The sequence below is a fragment of the Anas platyrhynchos genome, chromosome 5, assembly GCF_047663525.1.
Source record: "Anas platyrhynchos isolate ZD024472 breed Pekin duck chromosome 5, IASCAAS_PekinDuck_T2T, whole genome shotgun sequence".
NCBI lineage: Eukaryota > Metazoa > Chordata > Aves > Anseriformes > Anatidae > Anas > Anas platyrhynchos.
Genome location: NC_092591.1, coordinates 12,982,582 through 12,988,682, shown reverse-complemented (window position 1 = coordinate 12,988,682; position 6,101 = coordinate 12,982,582).

The following is a 6,101-nucleotide window of genomic DNA, read 5'->3' as shown; positions in this document are numbered from 1 at the left end:
GTTCCTCATTTCTTTTGGTTCCTTAGCCAAATTTCAGCTAGCTCTAGCTGTGAGATTTTAAGGAAATTCATGATCACAGTAGTGCTTAAAAATGTGTGGGTAAAAAAAAAAAAAGTCCTGAGTAACAGAAGATATATTAAAATTGAGATGAATCAGGGATGTCTGCCATGAACCAATTAGGCAGGAATTTCACCATCAATTCCAGGTACGAGGTGTTTCTGACTTAACTCTTTGTTCTCCACGCCTCCTACAGCCCATGAGGATGTCCCAAGCAGAAGCGAAGGCCACCTCCTGCTTGCAGGTCTGACTGCCACCACGCCCAGGGTGACGGTCACTTGGTGGCTCGGGGTCTGGTGCTGATGAAGGCGCCCAGCATCCAGCAGGGCACTCGCAGCGGCTTGGCAGGCACAGGACTGCGTCCCCCTGGTGCTTACTGCTGGAGTTACCCTGTGCCACAGGCATCACCGCGGAAATATTTATTGGCAGAGGTAGAGAGGAGGCTTGCAAGTGTGTTTTCTCCCCCTTGTCATTTCTTCTAGCCTACACCAAGTGGGGAAAGCACTCAAGTGCCTGCCAGCTTCGTACACGTGTGCATGCAAGGGTCTGTGCCTGCCAGCTCAGTGCGTTGATGTGATGCTGGGAAGATGATTCCAATCATCCTGCTCTCTTCCAAGCTTAAAATGTATCTATTCTAAGTCCTGCCATTTGTCAGGCTGCTTCCCAGGTACTTAAATAATGAGCCTGTACTATTCAAAGCACAGAAATATATCTGCATTTAAATACCTGAGATACCACTTGCCAGTTAATAGGGTGCTTACAGGTAGCATTTCTCTTCGTTTCAAAATGCATTTACATGTATGTACCAGGATGTCGGGTGAATTGAGCTGTAGACAAACTGATGAACCCTCCTGCTACATTTGAACACGCTGGTGTCCCAGCCTGGATGCTGATGCAAGGTAAGGGTCTTAAAATAGCCCAGAATAATGCTGGCTACCAGAGTGCAGCTGCTTTTCTCCACGTGTTACATGGCAAACCCAGACTTTTGCCAAATAGTAACATTTTTCACTGCCTTCTCTCCTGATTCACCTCCATGACTGGGTCTGGAGCAGCTGCTTTTTTCCTTACCCTGGTGCAAAGCGAAAGAGGCACGTTGGCACAGCTGCATCAGGTAGGGAGCCCATCGTATCTCTGTGGGAGCAGAGCAGGCACAGCCTTGCCACTGCTTTTTCTCCACCTCCAGGGCAGAGGAGCAGCATGCTGAGCTGTTTCTTTTCACTACGCTACCTCCAGCCCAAGCACTGCTGTGCCACGTTGCCGTCTGTGGTGCAGACGTTTCCTTTAGGCCAAAATTACTCGAGTTTGGCATGAGGCGTGCACAAGCATTGCTTGGGAACTAACAGCTACATGCCAAATTTAATATTTAAGAATCTACACTCTTCTCTGTTAAATAAGGCCCCAAGCCCACGCGTTGATACCTCACTGCCTTGTACATGACTTTCCCAAGCTTTCTCACGTCTAGACTTTGCTCAGGGGCACGGGTGCAGCTGTAGAGCTGCCTCCAGCAACGTTTTAATGCAGCCAGAGAAGCAGTTAGGATGGAAACTGCAATCCTTCCTTAACAATAACATAGCAAATGGAGACACCATTGCTAAGGAAAAGAAGCTTCAGTGGTCAGCCAGGTGTAAGCACTGACAAGTACCTTGTACCTCAGGGGCATTAGCTGGTGGCAACGCCTGAGTCCTTGGGCTGTCTTCATTCAGCACTGACAGCCTTGCCAATCACTCGCTAACTCTGTGCTGGAACATTTTATTGACTGAGAAGGATCAGTTTGCTCTTCCAGGCGTACTAAGCTCTGCATATGTGAGCTGGGTGGCAGGCCACTCAGGGTGAAAGGGCCAAAGGGCTGTATGGGCCACGTTGGGTGACCTAAGCCCACTTGAAGTTTTGTTCTGCAAATGTTCAGTTGTCTCCTGTGCCCAGGATAGCTTAATTTGTGGCAAAATCTCTGTGGGTAGCTCAGTTTCCTCATTACACACGTGATTTTTTCTGAGTTTTCCTGTCCTGCCTGCTTGAGTGAGGTGGCTCTGGTTGCCTTGATAGGTCCAGCACTGCCCACAGGGACCTTCTTTCCGTGCACCCAAGCAGAATGAGAAAGCCAAAGGCTTTCTCCTGATAAAGCCAGGACATCATGGCCCAAAGGTGCTTTGTCACCTGGGCAGGAAACAGCTCCATCTGGCTGGGTTTGGGAAGAATCAGCACTTCAAAAAGCTGGGTGGAGCAGGCAGTAATCTGTTGGACAGCACAGTTTGGGTGACTGTTCACAAAAAAGGTTCTGGTGTTAAGAAAGAGAGAAAAATTACTCAGTCTGGCTCTCCAGAGAGGACTGGAGTACAAGTGGGTGTCAGGCCCTGAAAAGCATGATTTGTTTGGCCTACAGTCACACTGATAAAGGAGGCTCCAGGAAACACTTCCCCATGATCCTGGGCTGGGTCAGCAGTTAGCAGTGGTCCAGGACCCTTCCTGGTGGGCCTTTGATAATCCGTTTGGTGCACGATGCAGAAATAAAAATCTCTTTGCAGCTGATCAAAAGCATGAGGAGGCAAAATGATGGTATCCTTTGATTTTTGTGCACCTGTTTTTGGGCGTAGTGAATGTATCAGTGATATTTAGAGTGTTCTTTTTTTCTTTTTCTTTTTCTTTTTCTTTTTCTTTTTCTTTTTCTTTTTCTTTTTCTTTTTCTTTTTCTTTTTCTTTTTTTTCATTTTTTCCCCTTACTTTTACTGTAGATGTGGTATTGTGGTTTTAGGTAAATGCCAGAGTTGTTGCAGACCTCAAGGTGTTTCATTGCTTGTACGTAGAAGTTCTTTAAACCAAGACCTGAATCCCCTTTTCCTGTGCCCAGCTTTCCAATGTGATACTTACAGATGCCTTAGGGAGAGACAAGGTGCTCCTGGAGGAAGCAGCAGGGACAGTTTGGGGGACCTGTGGTTCCTCCTTGCTGTGCACAGGAGGATGGGGATAGTTCCTGAACTGCAAAGGTGATGCAGGGGGGTTCCTACCCCAGCCCAACCCTGGTGTGCAGCGAGGATGCTCTGGTCTTCCCCAGCAGGGTCTGTAGCTCAGGACCCTGCATGTGGGGAGCCGATTGTCCCGGCTGCAAACAGAAGGCCATTTGGTGGTTATTGACTTGACGTCACTTTTCCATTTTGGTTCCTTAATAACTAGGTTAAAATAACGGGTTAGTTTCCAAAACCTTCACTACCCTCACTAGCTTTGGCTTGTGTAGATTTAATTATGATTGACACTGATGCAACTAACAGCAGAATTTGGCCTTCAGCTTTACATTTTATATCCGTATTATATGCATATACATATACATCTGCTAAAGAAAGTTATGTAATTATTTTTAACAGAAGCAACTTAATTTTATTAATAGCTGGATTTAAAATAAGGTCATGCATAATAAGTATTACTTATAATATTGCAGTTTTATATAATAAAAATAACCAAATGATTAAATCAAAGTATGTATTCTATTTTTTCCTGTGAGACAATGTATGGATGAACACAAATATCTCCCTGTATATGGTAAATGCCTAGTATCAGAGAAGCAATTGCTGACTGTTTAAGGGGGGAAGAAATTAATATAAATCTCTCTCCTCTATATTTGTTCCATATGATCTTACTCTCTATAAGTTCATCTGCCTCTGTATTTTTCACATTAGCTGTCGTAATAACGGTAAAAAACAAGGACATCAGGTATTACTATTTGACTATCAGGAGAACAAGATAGATTTGGGAAGTTTATTTCAATGAATATTTTGAAATCTGGGTATATCCTTCAGACAGTGTTGCAGTGAGCCGGATAACTGTCTGCTGGTACCATGGTGTCCTAGTGCCATGTTCAAAGACACGCAGAATATTTTTCTGTCTAAGCTCTTCAGATTCAATGGTAAATTGAGCTGCAATCCTGTAGCAAGAAAGCTTGAGAAGATAACTTTTGTTCACTGAATTTTGCAATTCTTGGAGCAGAGAATTTTAGCTTTTGCACTACTAAAACCAAATGACTATTTGCCACAATACAGCAGCTATGTGAGATGGACAGAAGCAAGTGAAGGCACACTGTGTGCAGACACGGTGAAAGCTGTTTGCCTTCAGTTAAACAAAATGTTTTGATTTTTCTCTGCCTGTGTACAAAAACCTGCACCCCTACCTAATTTCTGCATTACCATGTGCCCTAGGGACCCCTTGGGCACAGCTAAATCCTCAAGTCTTAGCTGAAGAGTGCTGGCACAGTGCTGTGTGCGGGCTTCCTGAGGTGCAGCAGAGATGGCCAGAAGGACCAAAATCCCAAAACAGCACTCAGTCCTCAGATTCCACCCAGACCATGTTTCTGACCAGGAAAGGAGGGAACACCTAGTAAAACCAGCCCTGAAATGTGCATTTCCACTGGACAAGGGTGAAGTGCATTGCTTACATGAGCCCCAGACCCGTATGAGTTCCATATGGACCTTAATGCAGGGGGCTGAGGGTTTATAAAGACTGTAAATTCTCCAGGAGACGCACTAATTTAATCACCATCTGCACTGAACCAGTGGCATACAACAGATGGAGGCATTTAGCGGTAAACTTAAAAGCTCTTTATTTAGAGATGTATTTATTGGCAAATTGAGATTGCCACACGATACCAGCCTCGGTATTGCCAAGCACAAGCGAAGCCTCTGCTCTGCCCTCTCCTTGCTGTCCGCACTGGCAGCCTGTACAGTGATGGACCTGGAGAGAGAGAGCAGTAAACATTTTCTAGCTGAATGGCTACGAAAAGACAAACAAAAGGGAAGAGGAGTTTGCACGAATCCTAGGTCCGATTAATGTTTCGAATTCGCCTCGTAGCTTCACACCACTTAGCAGTTCCCAGCTTTCTTCTCTTCTGCTCTTGCTCTTTGTTTCTGGGAAGGTGCAAGTTGGCAAAATGTCCACGCGATGGCAGTTCAGTCCCCAGCAGGAAAGCGACAGACGGGCACAGGCAGCGGGCACAGGCGCTGCTCCTGCTTGGTGCAGCATGCGGGTGCCAGGCAGAGGGCAAACCCAACAGTGCAGTGCCTTTGTATCATGTCCCTCTCTCCAGGGTACAGAAAACATGTTAGAATACAAGCAAAAGTTGTTGTTGTTGTTGTTTTTAAGCATGTTAAAATAAAAACAGAAGTGTTTATTTATTTTTTAATTAACGCTTATCTTTAAAGACTGCAATGTAAGGTAATTTTTGCATTCCTATGTTGAGTATTTATGGAAGGGGAATTATCAGCTGATAATTATATTTGCGGGAGAAGCTTCGTTCTGGGAATTTGCCTTTTGCAATCAGGGATGAGAACTATACTGCATGGTCTCTCTATCCCATCAAAACATATAAAACACCAAATATTTTATCACCTATTAAATACACCTCGTGACTGCTTGCAGACGAGGTACAAGCAGAAATTTTCTATCGGAAGTATTTTGAAGGTGCTTTCAAATGAATGAACCCTACAAATAATTGCAATCTATTCCTGAATAACTCTGAAAAAAAAAAATCATCAATGAAACTCAGAAAATCAATACTTCATCAGGAAGCTCATTGAGTGGCTTTAAAGATGGGGTTTCACAACCTAGCTTTAGTTTCTTAGCACCTTCTTGGGGTGGTGCTGTTATTGTGATCATCTATATCTTCCCCAGTGATTGCTATTCATGTCATGAGATGATGATGATGTATATTGCCTGACCAAATGGGAAGGAATGTTAGCTTTTTTTTTTTTCCTTTTTTTTCTGAAAACCAGAGGTTATAATAGTGTTGGTCTTTAAGAATATACCAACCAGACTATTTCCAGATTAAAAAAAAAAAAAAAAAAGTGGAAATGTGTACTCAAAACACAAGGGAATATCATTCCAGGGTTGTTGCAGTTACTTCAAACCAAAGAAAGAAGTACTGACTCAAGAAAAATCAATGTTAAGATTAAATTTAACAGATATCCAAACAATATTAAAACAAAATACAATCGACTTGTGTACTGACAGCTGTGACTGTGGTTTCTGGCATTTTGTACCATTTGAGCACTGTCAAGTCCTTG